Raw genomic sequence first — 19387 nt, 5'->3', positions numbered from 1 at the left:
TTTATATCTCACTATGAGCACTTTTATCTATTTTTATTTTTTACCAATACACATATTTGGTATATCTCATTATGAGCAGGTTTATCTATTTGTTTCCTTTACTAATACACATATTTATATCTCACTATGAGCACTTGTATCTATTTTTTTCCTTTACCAATACACATATTTATATCTCACTATGAGCACTTGTATCTATTTTTATCTTTTACCGATACACATGTTTATATCCCACTATTAACACTTTTATCTATTTTTATCTTTTACCGATACACATATTTATATCTCACTATGAGCACTTTTATCTATTTTTTAATAATAATAATAATAATAATGAGGAGTAGAAGATGAGTAGAAAAGCCAGGACAAAGCTAAAAAGCAGATGTTGACATGCATGGATCAGTAATGAGAATGTGGGCAAACAAGAGCGTGTTGACTCAGCCTGGCATCACCACCAGCTCACGAGCAAATACTCCTGACCTCGCGCACATTTTCTTTTGTTTTCATTCTGTGCTGACCTTTGTGGCGACTCCATTTACATGATGCAAAGTCATTTAACACCACACCTGCTTGTGGACATTTCTATTCCATAGTTCACTCAACTTTTTCAGCGGGAAGATGCTTTGACCAAACTGCATGTCTTGTAAGTCCAATACTCTCTGCCTGTAATCATGTCTGAATGTCTAACAGTGATTTTTCAAAACTGTCAGGGACATATCAAAGAGATTAAAGCAGGTGTGTCTAAAGTGCCGTCCGATAGCTATTTTTTCATCGATTTGCGGCACAATCCTTAGCATTCTAACATTAGCATGCTAATTTTGTTGCTCAAAATCAAAATGTTGCTAATAATAATTGTAATTTTGTTGCTCAATCAAAATGTATATATGCAAAGCTTTGAAAATATACAACAAAATACCTATTCTGTCTCTGGTGGTTTTTTCAACTCAGCTTTAAGTGTCGTAAAGAGCTTGGGAGCGAATTGTGACTTGAATTCCCTGGGAGGAACAACTGGTCCAAAACGCAACAGTATACACCTCAGCATCAAATATTTTGTTACTTGAGGAAAGCTACCTGTTAGCATGCTAATGTTAGTATGCTAACTTTTTTCAAGCAAATTTTGTAGGTATACACATCAGTCATATTTTGGTACTTGATGCATGCTAACATTGAAAAACACATTGTTCAGGTATAGAACTCAAATGAATATGTTTTAACACTTGACACATGTTACACTTAACCTTTTAGCATGCTAACATTAGGTTTCCAAGCTCATTTAGCAGGTATACACCTCAGTGTCATATTATTAGCATTCTAACATTAGCATGCTAATTTTGTTGCTAGGTATGCAGCTCAGCATCAAATATTTTGTTACTTGAGGAAAGCTACCTGTTAGCATGCTAATGTTATATTGCTAACTTTTTTAAAGCAAATGTTGTAGGTATACACATCAGTCATATTTTGGTACTTCATGCATGCTAAGGTTGGAAAAAAAAACAATGTTATAACACTAGACGCATGTTACACTTAGCATTTTAGCATGCTAACATTAGGTTTCCAAGCTCATTTAGCAGGTATACACCTCAGTGTCATATTATTTTGGTATTTCACTAATGCTAACTGTAAGCATGTTAGCATAGTACTGTTAGCATGCTAATGTTAGTATGCTAACTTTTTAAAGCAAACTTTGTAGGTATACATATCAGTCATATTTTGGGACTTGATGCATGCTAAAGTTGAAAAAAAAAAAACAGATTAAGATTAATATGTTTTAACACTAGACGCATGTTACACTTAGCATTTTAGCATGCTAACATTAGGTTTCCAGGTAACGTTGAAAAACAGATTAAGATTAATATGTTATAACACTAGACGCATGTTACACTTAGCATTTTAGCATGCTAACATTAGGTTTCCAGGCTCATTTAGCAGGTATACACCTCAGTGTCATTATTTTGGTATTTCACTAATGCTAACTGTAAGCATGTTAGCATAGTACTGTTAGCATGCTAATGTTAGTATGCTAACTTTTTTCAAGCAAATTTTGTAGGTATACACATCAGTCATATTTTGGTACTTGATGCATGCTAACGTTGAAAAACACAGATTAAGATTAATATGTTTTAACACTAGACACATGTTGCACTTAGCATTTTAGCATGCTAACATTAGGTTTCCAAGCTCATTTAGCAGGTATACACCTCAGTGTCATATTATTAGCATTCTAACGTTAGCATGCTAATTTTGTTGCTAGGTATACAGCTCAGCATCAAATATTTTGTTACTTGAGGAAAGCTACCTGTTAGCATACTAATGTTATATTGCTAACTTTTTTAAAGCAAATGTTGTAGGTATACACATCAGTCATATTTTGGTACTTCATGCATGGTTGAAAAAAAACCAGATTAAGATTAATGTTTTAACACTAGACGCATGTTACACTTAGCATTTTAGCATGCTAACATTAGGTTTCCAAGCTCATTTAGCAGGTATACACCTCAGTGTGATATTATTAGCATTCTAACATTAGCATGCTAATTTTGTTGCTAGGTATACAGCTCAGCATCAAATATTTTGGTACTTGAGGAAAGCTACCTGTTAGCATGCTAATGTTAGTATGCTAACTTTTTTAAAGTAAATGTTGTAGGTATACACATCAGTCATATTTTGGTACTTCATGCATGCTAAGGTTGAAAAAACAAAACAGATTAAGATTAATGTGTTTTAACACTAGACGCATGTTACACTTAGCATTTTAGCATGCTAACATTAGGTTTCCAGGCTCATTTAGCAGGTATACACCTCAGTGTCATTATTTTGGTATTTCACTAATGCTAACTGTAAGCATGTTAGCATAGTACTGTTTGCATGCTAATGTTAGTATGCTAACTTTTTAAAGCAAACTTTGTAGGTATACATATCAGTCATATTTAGGTACTTCATGCATGCTAACGTTGAAAAACACAGATTAAGATTAATATGTTATAACAATAGACACATGTTACACTTAGCATTTTAGCATGCTAACATTAGGTTTCCAGGCTCATTTAGCAGGTATACACCTCAGTGTCATATTAATAGCATTCTAACATTAGCATGCTAATTTTGTTGCTAGGTATACAGCTCAGCATCAAATATTTTGTTACTTGAGGAAAGCTACCTGTTAGCATGCTAATGTTAGTATGCTAACTTTTTTAAAGCAAATGTTGTAGGTATACGCATCAGTCATATTTTGGTACTTGATGCATGCTAACGTTGAAAAACACAGATTAAGATTAATATGTTTTAACACTAGACACATGTTACACTTAGCATTTTAGCATGCTAACATTAGGTTTCCTAGCAGGTATACACCTCAGTGTCATATTATTAGCATTCTAACATTAGCATGCTAATTTTGTTGCTAGGTATACAGCTCAGCATCAAATATTTTGTTACTTGAGGAAAGCTCCCTGTTAGCATGCTAATGTTATATTGCTAACTTTTTTAAAGCAAATGTTGTAGGTATACACATCAGTCATATTTTGGTACTTCATGCATGCTAAGGTTGAAAAAAAAAAACAGATTAAGATTAATATGTTATAACACTGGACGCATGTTAGCATTTTAGCGTGCTAACATTAGGTTTCCAGGCTCATTTAGCAGGTATACACCTCAGTGTCATTATTTTGGTATTTCACTAATGCTAACTGTAAGCATGTTAGCATAGTACTGTTGGCATGCTAATGTTAGTATGCTAACTTCTTAAAGCAAACTTTGTAGGTACACATCAGTCATATTTTGGGACTTGATGCATGCTAACGTTGAAAAATACATTGTTCAGGTATAGACCTCAGATGGATATGTTTTAACACTTGACGCATGTTAGCATTTTAGCATGCTAACATTAGGTTTCCAAGCTCATTTAGCAGGTATACACCTCAGTGTCATATTATTTTGGTATTTCACTAATGCTAACTGTAAGCATGTTAGCATAGTACTGTTAGCATGCTAGCTTTTTTTTTAGCTCCTTTTGCTCATATTTTATGTTACGTGATGCTGGCCAGCGTGCTAACTGTTAGGCATTTTCCAGTTTTTGGGGGGAAAAAATGGATATACGGTACTGGTTCTATTCGATCGGGGTCTCGAGCGTAACCCTCGTGAAAAGTAGTGATCTACACTCGACAGATATATGCTGAACATTTAATACAGTGAGATAATCCATCCATTTTCTACCGCTTGTCCCTTTTGGGGTCGCGGGGGGTGCTGGAGCCTATCTCAGCTGCATTCGGGCGGAAGGCGGGGTACACCCTGGACAAGTCGCCACCTCATCACAGGGCCAACACAGATAGACAACATTCATAATAACATCATTAAAAAAAACATAATTTGGAATGCTGAGTAAAAAGAACCGGAATGTTTTTTTTTTCCTGGGTTGATTTTTACAAAGAGTACTTTGCTGGCAGTTCTAGAGTTAAAAATGTAACGCAGGGAAGGGACGCGACCCGTGTAAGTGTCCACGCATTGTATAACAAACATCAGGACACAAGTTGTTGGCACAAAGAAATATGAAAAACAATGTTAGTAAAAGTACAGTGGAACCGGTTTGTATCTACATGATCAAGATCGAAACTGAAACCAGCTTGTGACTTTGTGCAGGAACATAAAAATGGGTGATAATAATGAAAATATTTTGTAAGCTACAGCAAAGTTTGTTGTGTTGACATGTTCTTCATCCATTTGTGCATATTTATATTTACACTGCAAAAAGTCAGTGTTCAAAAACATGAAAAAAAAAAAAATACAAAAATTAGGGGTATTTTACTTGAACTAAGCCAGGGGTCTGCAACCCGCGGCTCTGGAGCCGCATGCGGCTCTTTCATGCCTCCGCCGTGGCTCCCTTTGGCTTTGAAACCGAATGTCAACAAATAATGGTTACTTGATTTATTAGATTTCATTTTATTTATTTTATCGTCTTTTTCGGACTATAAGTCGCAGTTTTTTTTCATAGTTTGGCCGGGAGTGCGACTTATCAAATAAATTTCCCCAAATAATGCGATTTATATATGTTTTTTTCCCTTCTTAATTATGCATTTTCGGCCAGTGCGACTTATACTCCGGTGCGACTTATACTCCCTAAAATACGGTATTTTAATTTAACAGTTGCTATTTTGGAGAGTTCTGGGATCTTGTCATATGAAAATAAAACACATTTTAATATACAGGTAAAAGCCAGTAAATTTGAATATTTTGAAAAACTTGATTTATTTCAGTAATTGCATTCAAAAGGTGTAACTTGTACATTATATTTATTCATTGCACACAGACTGATGCATTCAAATGTTTATTTCATTTAATTTTGATGATTTGAAGTGGCAACAAATGAAAATCCAAAATTCCGTGTGTCACAAAATTAGAATATTACTTAAGGCTAATACAAAAAAGGGATTTTTAGAAATGTTGGCCAACTGAAAAGTATGAAAATGAAAAATATGAGCATGTACAATACTCAATACTTGGTTGGAGCTCCTTTTGCCTCAATTACTGCGTTAATGCGGCGTGGCATGGAGTCGATGAGTTTCTGGCACTGCTCAGGTGTTATGAGAGCCCAGGTTGCTCTGATAGTGGCCTTCAACTCTTCTGCGTTTTTGGGTCTGGCATTCTGCATCTTCCTTTTCACAATACCCCACAGATTTTCTATGGGGCTAAGGTCAGGGGAGTTGGCGGGCCAATTTAGAACAGAAATACCATGGTCCGTAAACCAGGCACGGGTAGATTTTGCGCTGTGTGCAGGCGCCAAGTCCTGTTGGAACTTGAAATCTCCATCTCCATAGAGCAGGTCAGCAGCAGGAAGCATGAAGTGCTCTAAAACTTGCTGGTAGACGGCTGCGTTGACCCTGGATCTCAGGAAACAGAGTGGACCGACACCAGCAGATGACATGGCACCCCAAACCATCACCCAACCATGCAAATTTTGCATTTCCTTTGGAAATCGAGGTCCCAGAGTCTGGAGGAAGACAGGAGAGGCACAGGATCCACGTTGCCTGAAGTCTAGTGTAAAGTTTCCACCATCAGTGATGGTTTGGGGTGCCATGTCATCTGCTGGTGTCGGTCCACTCTGTTTCCTGAGATCCAGGGTTAACGCAGCCGTCTACCAGCAAGTTTTAGAGCACTTCATGCTTCCTGCTGCTGACCTGCTCTATGGAGATGGAGATTTCAAGTTCCAACAGGACTTGGCGCCTGCACACAGCGCAAAATCTACCCGTGCCTGGTTTACGGACCATGGTATTTCTGTTCTGAATTGGCCCGCCAACTCCCCTGACCTTAGCCCCATAGAAAATCTGTGGGGTATTGTGAAAAGGAAGATGCAGAATGCCAGACCCAAAAACGCAGAAGAGTTGAAGGCCACTATCAGAGCAACCTGGGCTCTCATAACACCTGAGCAGTGCCAGAAACTCATCGACTCCATGCCACGCCGCATTAACGCAGTAATTGAGGCAAAAGGAGCTCCAACCAAGTATTGAGTATTGTACATGCTCATATTTTTCATTGTCATACTTTTCAGTTGGCCAACATTTCTAAAAATCCCTTTTTTGTATTAGCCTTAAGTAATATTCTAATTTTGTGACACACGGAATTTTGGATTTTCATTTGTTGCCACTTCAAATCATCAAAATTAAATGAAATAAACATTTGAATGCATCAGTCTGTGTGCAATGAATAAATATAATGTACAAGTTACACCTTTTGAATGCAATTACTGAAATAAATCAAGTTTTTCAAAATATTCTAATTTACTGGCTTTTACCTGTATTGTCGATGGAAATGTATGTCACAGCCCTTATGCGACATCTCTGGCTGCCATGCAATTGTATTGTTTTTAGTGGTCAACCCCTAGCAATGGACGGATCAAAAAAGAGAAACATTTTATTTATTTATATTTTTATTAATTTGCTGTTTTTATTGATGATTAGGTAGTTGTTTGAAATTTTTCGTCAAATTAATATTCCGCAGTCGTATGCCTTCAGAACATTGGAATGAGTTTATTTTTTATTTTTTTATTCATTAATAAGGGAAGGAACAGTGTATTTTTTTCTAATGTTCAAAATAATTTGATGATTTGCTTCGTTATACCCAGAAATACATACCTGCCAACTACTCCGGTTTTCCCGTAATTAGTACGGTTTTCATCAACCTATTCCGGGTTACGGTTGCAGTGATAAAAAATACGGTTTTTCATTAATTAAAATGTTTTATTTTTTTTAAATGTTTTATTCACGAAATTGCGTAACAACAATGACAATCGACACTGCTTCCCGTAACTTCCTATCGAGCCATTCCGAATGCCATGCGCGAGGCTATTTATAGCACCGCTGCCAAGCACGAGGCACCAGTTGCCATTGTTTCCAAACCAGCGAACGATCATGGAATCAGCCGGAGAAAAATCGCAAACGAGTCTTAAACCGAAAAGAAAACTGCAGTCATTCCGTGAAGAATATTCAAAAGCCTATCCGGGAATAATTATCCGTTCCAAAAAGGGTGAAAACTACGCGAATTGCACCTTGTGCAGACAAGATTTTTCGATCGGACACGGAGGAATTAGCGATGTAAAAGACCACGTTGGGACAAAAAACACAAGTCTAATGCCGTTGCTAGCGATACAAGTGGAAAACTTTCAACATTTTTCGTCGCCCAAACAGATTCTTTGGATGTGATAAATGCCAAAGTTTTATTTATGGAGGCAATAATTGAGCATGGACTTCCAATCGCACTGGCTGATCACATGGGACAGTTATTTCGGAAAATGTTTCCCGACTCGAAAATCGCCAAAAAATATGGATGTGGTCGAACCAAAACATCAAACATTATTCAGTGTCTTACTGTATTACGGTATGGTACGGCAGCTGCACTGCAGCAGACAGGGAGAGGCTGCAAAGAGTGGTCAAGACGGCTCAGAAGATCATCGGCCGCCCTCTCCCCTCTCTGACGGACATCTACACCTCCCGCTGCCTCAACAGAGCCAGTGCCATCATCAAGGACAGCACCCACCCTGGCTCTGACCTGTTCCACCTGCTGCCCTCTGGGAAGCGCTACAGGTGCATTAAAACCAAAACAAACAGGCTAAAGAACAGCTTCTTCCCCAGGGCCATAACCATCCTGAACGGACTGCCCCATTGTCCCTCATAACTGCCTTCTCTTCGCAATAACCCATTCCACCAACCACCCTGTTTTTGTTTTTGTTTTTTTCATGTATATATTCATTTCACACCATATTCATTGCACTTCTACATTTTTTAAATTTTTATATATTTGCACATTGTTTTTCTAGCATGCACACATCGCACTGTATGGAATGGCCTCAATCTCGTTACCTTGCGTAATGACAATAAAGCTGATTCTGATTCTGATTCTGAATCCTCAAAAAGTATCGCCGATGTCATGAAGACGGAACCATTTAGCATGTCGACTGACGGCAGCACCGATAATTTTGAAAAGTCACTGTGACTGATAGAAAAGTGATGGTTTTAGCAACATTTTAACCTGTCTGAATGCTAATAATCATTTTGCGTCGGGGAACCCCCCACCAGGACTTTGTCCTGGACCTACCGGGGCCTGCGGCCCCTGGATCCTGGCTACTAGGTTTTTCTGATTTCAAAAGTTGGCAGGTATGGAAATACATCAAATAAGTGTTTATTTTCATAAGTCCTATAGCACAAGTGTAAAGAAACTATAAGTGGAGGTACAACGAAAATATCATTTAAAATGCCCTGTTTCTTCTTTTAGGTAAACTTGCATGCCTAAAAAAATCACCAAAACAACAAAAAAAAGACATCTCCACTCAACGAGACAAAATAAAGGTCGACGTGTGTTCACTCGTCAACCTTTCTGTTTTGATTTGTAATATTTATTTTTTCTCCAGTCCAGCTGTACGACGTGGCGGGAAGCAAACATTAAGGCCGACTGACAGCTCCCCCTTTGCTTGCCTTTGCAGATCACAACCCCGTGACAAAATGTGGACGTGACGTGCGGATCATGCATGTCTCTTTTTGGTACGTTCTGTCCTTGCAGCGTTTTGTTGTAAAAACTAAACATTAGCTTTTTTTCCCCCGGTTTGACAGCAGAGAAAGTGTGAGCGTTAATGACACCAAAGCAGCTGTTGCCAGCGACATCCCAGGAAAGTGTAACTTGGCCCCCAGGGAGCCGCCGAGCCAGGGAGTCATGGAAGCCTTGAGACACAGGTGGTGTTTTGAAGTCATCTCTGCAGCCTGTGGCCGGTTTTTTTAAATTTAAAAACATGACATGTAACTTGTTGTGTGCAGAGGTGGGTAGTAACGCGCTACATTTACTCCGTTACATCTACTTGAGTAACTTTTGGGATAAATTGTACTTCTAAGAGTAGTTTTAATGCAACATACTTTTACTTAAGTATATTTATAGAGAAGAAACGCTACTTTTACTCCGCTACTTTTATCTACATTCAGCTCGCTACTCGCTACTAATTTTTATCGATCTGTTAATGCACGCTTTGTTTGTTTTGGTCTGTCAGACAGACCTTCATAGTGCCTGCCTTACTGGTGACGTTTCACTTCGTTCCACCAATCAGATGCAGTCACTGGTGACGTTGGACCAATCAAACAGAGCCAGGTGGTCACATGACCTGACTTAAACAAGTTGAAAAACTTATTGGGATGTTACCATTTAGTGGTCAATTGTACGGAATATGTACTGTACTGTGCAATCTACTAATACAAGTTCCAATCAATCAATCAAAAGTGTGAAGGAAAAAAGATACTTTTTTATTCCAACCGTACATCCCGTCAAAAGCCTAAAGACTGACTGCACAGTTCCTGTCTTCACAATAAAAGTGCCGCTCCATCGCGCCTGCGCTTTCAAAATAAGAGTCCCCGAAAGCCAGCGCAAACAAGCTAGCAAGCTACAGAGTTTGACGCCAATATATTTCTTGTAAAGTGTATAAAAACGAATATGGAAGCTGGAAAAAATAAGATGCCAAAAACTCACCACTATGTGGTATTAGACAGAAAGGAGGAACTTTTCTTCTCCTCCATTTGAAAACGTGGACGTTATCATCACTACTGTCTGATTACAATCAATGCAAGTCATCAGAATCAGGTAATACACCAACTTATATTCTTGTCTTCATGAAAGAAAGGAATCTATATGTGTTAAACATGCATGTATATTCATTAAAACACCTTTAACATGTAAACAAAAACAGCAAAATAAATACATATAAATTATATACTGTATATATCAATGTATATGTATGTATATATATATATATATACAGTATATATATATATATATATATATATATATATATATGTCTTAATAAGGTTATCCAAAAAATAGTGCTCGATACCGTAGTAGAGCGCAATATATGTATGTGTGTGAAAAAAAATCACAAGACTATTTCATCTCTACAGGCCTGTTTCATGAGGGGGGTACCCTCAATCATCAGGAGATTTTAATGGGAGCATTCGCATACCATGGTTTATATAGGGCACAGAGTGGGTGGGTACAGGCTGGCCTAGGGGCGTGGTGATTGGCTCATGAGCCGTCGACCCCCAGTCAGAGCGACTCCAAAACCAACAAAGCATGTAACTGTCGAAAGAAACCTGATTGCCCCCTCAACGGGGGGTGCTTACAAACATCAGTTGTCTACCAATCTAAGGTAATACGCAAGGACATTAACACATCCGACACATATGTAGGATTAACCGAGGGTGAATTCAAAACCAGATGGAACAATCACAAGGCTTCTTTCAGGAACAAAAACCTGCGAAATACCACAGAACTCAGCAAACACATTTGGGACCTCAAAGACAATAATGTTGAATATTCAATAACATGGCAAATTCTTGCATCCAGCACACCTTACAATAGTGGTAATAAAAGATGCAACCTATGCTTGAAAGAGAAACTGTTTATTATTTACCGTCCAGACCTGTCATCCCTCAACAAGCGCAGCGAAATTGTAACAACATGCCGCCATAGACGGAAACACCTCCTAGGTAACACATGAGCCAATCACCACGCCCCTATGCCAGCCTGTACCCACCCACTCTGTGCCCTATATAAACCATGGTATGCGAATGCTCCCATTAAAATCTCCTGATGATTGAGGGTACCCCCCCTCATGAAACAGGCCTGTAGAGATGAAATAGTCTTGTGATTTTTTTCCCCACACATACATATATATATATATATATATATATATATATATATATATATATATATATATATATATATATATATATATATATATATATGATATAAGTGTGTATGTTACTCATCAGTTACTCAGTACTTGAGTAGTTTTTTCACAACATACTTTTTACTTTTACTCAAGTAAATATTTGGGTGACTACTCGTTACTTTTACTTGAGTAATAAATCTCTAAAGTAACAGTACTCTTACTTGAGTACAATTTCTGGCTACTCTACCCACCTCTGGTTGTGTGGCAATCTAAGAGATCAGAGATCAACCATCATATTTTGGTTATTTCTTGGTTTTTATCCCCACACTTTCGAGAAATGCTGGTTTCCTTCCCTGACAGTGACGACATTGACATAGATTCCATCCGTTTATCTCCCATGTAACTATGCTTTTATTTTTCGACTAGCTCGCTCAAAGAGGGGCGTATTTTAGAAGTGTTGTACTAGTGATAAAGATATTTTTAGAAGATCTGAAGGGGGCAGATATTTTCATATATCCGTATTTAAGTGTTACTTCTTTATTTTCATAATCATATTACAAAACAGCTAGTGTTTTTCTTCCAATTGTGGTCTCTTGGTTGTCTGCAAATACTGTGTGCTAACCTTGAATATGGAATGTAAGGAGGAGAGATAATCCTTCTCCTTATCTCTTCTTGTGTCCAGCTGCGGAGGACAATGGGCATGTGTTTGGGCTGGAAAGACAAGACAGCGAGGGTGGGAGGGAGAGAGACTTTATAGAATAGAAGGTTTCCATATTTTAGATCAGACCATCTTAGCTGCGCGATTGAATGTTCTATGCTGGACTGGTCTCATTATATTTGCAAAGCTTTGCAAATATATTACAAAATACCTATTCTGTCTCTGGTGGTTCTTCTACTCAGCTTTAAGTGTCGTAAAGAGCTTGGGAGCGACCAGAAACAATTAACAACTGGTCCAAAACGCAACAATTACTTCACCAATTATTATTTATTTATTTATTTTTATTGTGATTACTTATGGAGTATATTGTGAATAAATCGAGAACAGGAAGTGAACAAAAGTTTGAGCAACTGTTATGTAAAAGAAAAGGGGTAGGATTAAATAAGCTCTGCTTCTTCCTACTCCTTTTCGAACATGCTGAAAAGAGAAACTGGAGATTGTGATGTATCATGTTGTATGCTTGCATGTTCCAAATAAACTCAAACTCAACTCAACTCAACATACTGTATTTGGTGTGCATGCAAGTTGTATTGTTACGTTTCTGTGCTGTTTTTGCATTGTATATCTCTATAGCACATTCTTTTTTATTCAGTTTTACCTTAATATGTACGCTTACAACTAGTTTTTCACCTCAACATTTCCTATGTTACCAGTATTAATTGTGACAAGCAAAGGAATCATTTAAAAACTTGACTTCTGACTGAGCATATGAAAATAATCCTCATCTTAATTTTATTGATTTAGAAAACTAATACATACCATAATTACAAAAAAAACAAAAACCTATATGCATGTAAGTAAGTGTGTTTTTGATTGTATTCATGAATTAAATCAATCACTTTTATGTGTGTGTTTTTATTATTTCATTACTTCATTTTTTTGTTTTGTTATTTCTATTTTTGATTAAATAATACTATTTAACTTTTTTTAAATGTACACTGTATATGATTGATAATTATTTGTGTTAATGTCATTTTAATCAACAGTTTAAAACAAAAAACACACTCTTGTTTTGTGATTAATAAGTCACTATTTTTTATTTCGACTATTTTCTTGAATGTATTATAATGTAAAAATATTTAGTAGATGTTACTTATATTTATTTGTGTTAATGACCATTATAATCTAATTTTATTCTATTCACATATCCTTATCTTAATGTTATTGATTTGAAAAACTATCCATCCATCCATCCATCTTCTTCCGCTTATCCGAGGTCGGGTCGCGGGGGCAGCAGCCTAAGCAGGGAAGCCCAGACTTCCCTCTCCCCAGCCACTTCGTCCAGCTCCTCCCGGGGGATCCCGAGGCGTTCCCAGGCCAGCCGGGAGACATAGTCTTCCCAACGTGTCCTGGGTCTTCCTCGTGGCCTCCTACCGGTCGGACATGCCCTAAACACCTCCTTAGGGAGGCGCTCGGGTGGCATCCTGACCAGATGCCCGAACCACCTCATCTGGCTCCTCTCGATGTGGAGGAGCAGCGGCTTTACTTTGAGCTCCTCCCGGATGACAGAGCTTCTCACCCTATCTCTAAGGGAGAGCCCCGCCACCCGGCGGAGGAAACTCATTTCGGCCGCTTGTACCCGTGATCTTGTCCTTTCGGTCATAACCCAAAGCTCTTGACCATAGGTGAGGATGGGAACGTAGATCGACCGGTAAATTGAGAGCTTTGCCTTCCGGCTCAGCTCCTTCTTCACCACAACGGATCGATACAGCGTCCGCATTACTGAAGACGCCGCACCGATCCGCCTGTCGATCTCACGATCCACTCTTCCCTCACTCGTGAACAAGACTCCGAGGTACTTGAACTCCTCCACTTGGGGCAAGATCTCCTCCCCAACCCGGAGATGGCACTCCACCCTTTTCCGGGCGAGAACCATGGACTCGGACTTGGAGGTGCTGATTCTCATCCCAGTCGCTTCACACTCAGCTGCGAACCGATCCAGTGAGAGCTGAAGATCCTGGCCAGATGAAGCCATCAGGACCAAATCATCTGCAAAAAGCAGAGACCTAATCCTGCAGCCACCAAACCGGATCCCCTCAACGCCTTGACTGCGCCTAGAAATTCTGTCCATAAAGGTTATGAACAGAATCGGTGACAAAGGGCAGCCTTGGCGGAGTCCAACCCTCACCGGAAACGTGTCCGACTTACTGCCGGCAATGCGAACCAAGCTCTGACACTGATCATACAGGGAGCGGACTGCCACAATCAGACAGTCCGAAACCCCATACTCTCTGAGCACTCCCCACAGGACTTCCCGAGGGACACGGTCGAATGCCTTCTCCAAGTCCACAAAGCACATGTAGACTGGTTGGGCAAACTCCCATGCACCCTCAAGGACCCTGCCGAGAGTATAGAGCTGGTCCACAGTTCCACGACCAGGACGAAAACCACACTGTTCCTCCTGAATCCGAGGTTCGACTATCCGGCGTAGCCTCCTCTCCAGTACACCTGAATAGACCTTACCGGGAAGGCTGAGGAGTGTGATCCCACGATAGTTAGAACACACCCTCCGGTTCCCCTTTTTAAAGAGAGGAACCACCACCCCGGTCTGCCAATCCAGAGGTACTGCCCCCGATGTCCACGCGATGCTGCAGAGTCTTGTCAACCAAGACAGCCCTACAGCATCCAGAGCCTTAAGGAACTCTGGGCGGATCTCATCTACCCCCGGGGCCTTGCCACCGAGGAGCTTTTTAACTACCTCAGCAACCTCAGCCCCAGAAATAGGAGAGCCCACCACAGATTCCTCAGGCACTGCTTCCTCATAGGAAGACGTGTTGGTGGGATTGAGGAGGTCTTCGAAGTATTCCCTCCACCGATCCACAACTTCCGCAGTCGAGGTCAGCAGAACACCATCCGCACCATACACGGTGTTGGCACTGCACTGCTTCCCCTTCCTGAGGCGGTGGATGGTGGTCCAGAATCGCTTCGAAGCCGTCCGGAAGTCGTTTTCCATGGCTTCCCCGAACTCCTCCCATGTCCGAGTTTTTGCCTCCGCGACCGCTGAAGCCGCACACCGCTTGGCCTGTCGGTACCTGTCCGCTGCCTCCGGAGTCCCATGAGCCAAAAGAACCCGATAGGACTCCTTCTTCAGCTTGACGGCATCCCTCACCGCCGGTGTCCACCAACGGGTTCTAGGATTACCGCCACGACAAGCACCAACTACCTTGCGGCCACAGCTCCAATCAGCCGCCTCGACAATAGAGGTGCGGAACATGGTCCACTCGGACTCAATGTCCAGCACCTCCCTCGTGACATGTTCAAAGTTCTTCCGGAGGTGGGAATTGAAACTCTCTCTGACAGGAGACTCTGCCAGACGTTCCCAGCAAACCCTCACAATGCGTTTGGGCCTGCCAGGTCTGTCCGGCATCCTCCCCCACCATCGCAGCCAACTCACCACCAGGTGGTGATCGGTAGAAAGCTCCGCCCCTCTCTTCACCCGAGTGTCCAAAACATGAGGCCGCAAATCCGATGACACAACTACAAAGTCGATCATAGAACTGCGGCCTAGGGTGTCCTGGTGCCAAGTGCACATATGGACACCCTTATGCTTGAACATGGTGTTCGTTATGGACAATCCGTGACGGGCACAAAAGTCCAATAACAAAACACCACTTGGGTTCAGATCCGGGCGGCCATTCTTCCCAATCACGCCTCTCCAGGTTTCACTGTCGTTGCCAATATGAGCGTTGAAGTCCCCCAGTAGAACGAGGGAATCACCCGGGGGAGCACTCTCAAGTACTCCCTCGAGTGAATCCAAAAAGGGTGGGTACTCTGAGCTGCTGTTTGGCGCGTAAGCGCAAACCACAGTCAGGACCCGTTCCCCCACCCGAAGGCGGAGGGAAGCTACCCTCTCGTCCACCGGGTTGAACTCCAACATGCAGGCTCTGAGCCGGGGGGCAACAAGAATTGCCACCCCAGCCCGTCGCCTCTCACTGCTGGCAACGCCAGAGTGGAAGAGAGTCCAGCCCCTCTCGAGAGAACTGGTTCCAGAGCCCTTGCTGTGCGTCGAGGTGAGTCCGACTATATCCAACCGGAACTTCTCTACCTCGCGCACTAGCTCAGGCTCCTTCCCCCCCAGCGAGGTGACGTTCCACGTCCCAAGAGCTAGCTTCTGTAGCCAAGGATCGGACCGCCAAGTGCCCTGCCTTCGGCTACCGCCCAGCTCACATTGCACCCGACCTCTATGGCCCCTGCTATGGGTGGTGAGCCCATTGGAGGGGGGACCCACGTTGCCTCTTCGGGCTGTGCCCGGCCGGGCCCCATGGGGACAGGCCCGGCCACCAGGCGCTCGCCATCGTGCCCCAACTCCGGGCCTGGCTCCGGAGGGGGGCCCCGGTGACCCGCGTCCGGGCGAGGGAAATCTGAGTCTCGGTTCTTGCATTTCCATAGAAGTCTTCGAGCTGCTCTTTGTCTGATCCCTCACCTAGGACCTGTTTGTCTTGGGAGACCCTACCAGGGGGCATGGAAGCCCCCGGACAACATAGCTCCTAGGATCATTGGGACACGCAAACTCCTCTACCACGTTAAGGTGGCAGCTCAGAGAAAAACTAATATATACAATAAATCAAAAAAATACAAAAACATGTATGCATGTAAGTGATTCAACAGTATGTTTTAGATTGTTTTTATGAATTAAATTAACCACTTTTATCTGTGTGTTTTTATGATTTCATTTTTTTGTTATTTCTATTTTTTAATTAAATAATACCATTTAATTTTTTTAAATGTACACTGTATATATGTATATGATTGATCATTATTTGTGTTAATGTAATTTCAATCAATAGTTTAAAACAAAAAACGGACTCTGGTTTTGTAATTAAAAATAATTAAATATATATATATATCATTTCAGTAACTTGATAATCGTATGTTATTTTCAGATTAGTAAGTCACTATTTTTTATTTCGACTATTTTTTTGAATGTATTATAATGTAACCTTTTTTTTTGTAGAGATTACTTATATTTATTTGTTTTAATGACCATTACAAACTAATTTTCTTCTATTCACATATCCTTATCTTAATGTTATTGATTTGAAAAACTAATATGGACAGTAAATACAAAAAAATACAAAAACATGTATGCATGTAAGTGATTCAACAGTATGTTTTAGATTGTTTTTATGAATTAAATTAATCACTTTTATGTGTGTGTTTTTATTATTTCATTTTTTTGTTATTTCTATTTTTAATTAAATAATACCATTTATTTATTTTTTAAATTTACACTATGTATGTACTTATCTTAATGTTATTGATTTGAAAAACTAATACATACAATAAATACAAAAAAATACACAAACATGTATGCATGTAAGTGATTCAACAGTATGTTTTAAATTGTTTTTATGAATTAAATTAATCACTTTTATGTGTGTGTTTTTATTATTTCATTACTTAATGTTTTTGTTATTTCTATTTGTAATTAAATAATACTATTTCTTTTTTTTTAAATGTACACTGTATATATGTATATGATTGATAATTATTTGTGTTAATGTAATTTTAATCAATAGTTTAAAACAAAACGGACTATGGTTTTGTAATTAAAAATAATTAAATATATTCATCATGTAAGTAACTTTATAATCATATGTTATTTTCAGATTAATAAGTGACTATTTTTTGTTTCGACTATTTTCTTGAATGTATTATAATGTAAAAATATTTAGTAGATGTTACTTATATTTATTTGTGTTAATGACCATTACAATCTAATTTTCTTCTATTCACATATCCTTATCTTAATGTTATTGATTTGAAAAACTAATACATACAATAAATACAAAAAAATACAAAAACATGTATGCATGTAAGTGATTCAACAGTACGTTTTAGATTGTTTTTATGAATTAAATTAACCACTTTTATGTGTGTGTTTTTATTATTTCATTTTTTTTTCTATTTTTAATTAAATAATACTATTTAATTTTTTTTTAAATGTACACTATATATGTATATGATTGATAATTATTTGTGTTAATGTCATTTTAATCAACAGTTTAAAACAAAACGGACTATGGTTTTGTAATTAAAAATAATTAAATATATACATCATGTAAGTAACTTTATAATCGTATGTTATTTTCGGATTAATTAGTGACTATTTTTTATTTCGACTATTTTCTTGAATGTATTATAATGTAATAATATTTTGTAGATATTATTTATATTTATTCTATAGATTGTTTTTATGAATTAAATTAATCACTTTTATGTGTGTGTTTTTATTATTTAATTTTTTTGTTATTTCTATTTTTAATTAAATAATCCAATTTTTTTTAAATTTATACTATGCATGTACTTATCTTAATGTTATTGATTTGAAAAACTAATACATACAATAAATACAAAAAAATACAAAAACATGTATGCATGTAAGTGATTCAACAGTATGTTTTAGATTGTTTTTATGAATTAAATTAATCACTTTTATGTGTGTGTTTTTATTATTTCATTACTTAATGTTTTTGTTATTTCTATTTGTAATTAAATAATACTATTTCTTTTTTTTTTAAATGTACACTGTATATATGTATATGATTGATAATTATTTGTGTTAATGTCATTTTAATCAACAGTTTAAAACAAAAAACGGACTCTGGTTTTGTAATTAAAAATAATTAAATATATATATAATTTAAGTAACTTTATAATCGTATGTTATTTTCAGATTAATAAATCACTATTTTTTATTTCGACTATTTTTTTTAATGTATTATAATGTAATCATATTTTGTAGAGATTACTTATATTTATTTGTGTTAATGACCATTACAAACTAATTTTATTCTATTTACATATCCTTATCTTAATGTTATTGATTTGAAAAACTAATACGTACAATAAATACAAAAAAATACAAAAACATGTATGCATGTAAGTGATTCAACAGTATGTTTTAGATTGTTTTTATGAATTAAATTAATCACTTTTATGTGTGTGTTTTTATTATTTCAATTTTTTGTTATTTCTATTTTTAATTAAATAATACCATTTAAATTTTCTTAAATTTATACTATGTATGTACTTATCTTAATGTTATTGATTTGAAAAACTAATACATACAATAAATAATATAATAATATAGTGATTCAACAGTATGTTTTAGATTGTTTTTTATGAATTAAATTAATCACTTTTATGTGTGTGTTTTTATTATTTCATTACTTAATGTTTTTGTTATTTCTATTTGTAATTAAATAATACTATTTCTTTTTTTTAAAATGTACACTGTATATATGTATATGATTGATAATTATTTGTGTTAATGTAATTTTAATCAATAGTTTAAAACAAAAAACGGACTCTGGTTTTGTAATTAAAAATAATTAAATATATATATAATTTAAGTAACTTTATAATCGTATGTTATTTTCAGATTAATTAGTGACTATTTTTTATTTCGACTATTTTCTTGAATGTATTATAATGTAATAATATTTTGTAGAGATTACTTATATTTATTTGTG

The 19387-nt window shown here is 37.8% G+C and overlaps 1 long non-coding RNA gene across 2 annotated transcripts in view; it reads left to right on the top strand.

Moving 5' to 3' along the window:
• The window catches only part of LOC133570231 (uncharacterized), a 16677-nt gene extending 5020 nt beyond the window's left edge, over nt 1–11657 (top strand). The window contains exons 3-5 of one of the 2 annotated variants that reach the window (XR_012051241.1): nt 8969–9026; nt 9096–9215; nt 11469–11657. This is a non-coding gene — a long non-coding RNA (uncharacterized lncRNA). Of the gene's footprint in view, nt 1–8968; nt 9027–9095; nt 9288–11468 lie in introns of those variants that run through there. The other variant, XR_009810072.2, reaches the window with a different exon arrangement.
• The last annotated feature ends 7730 nt before the right edge of the window (nt 11658–19387 follow it).

This window comes from Nerophis lumbriciformis, linkage group LG27 (assembly GCF_033978685.3).
Source record: "Nerophis lumbriciformis linkage group LG27, RoL_Nlum_v2.1, whole genome shotgun sequence".
In the NCBI taxonomy this organism is placed as follows: domain Eukaryota; kingdom Metazoa; phylum Chordata; class Actinopteri; order Syngnathiformes; family Syngnathidae; genus Nerophis; species Nerophis lumbriciformis.
This window is presented reverse-complemented; position numbering and strand designations above follow the sequence as displayed.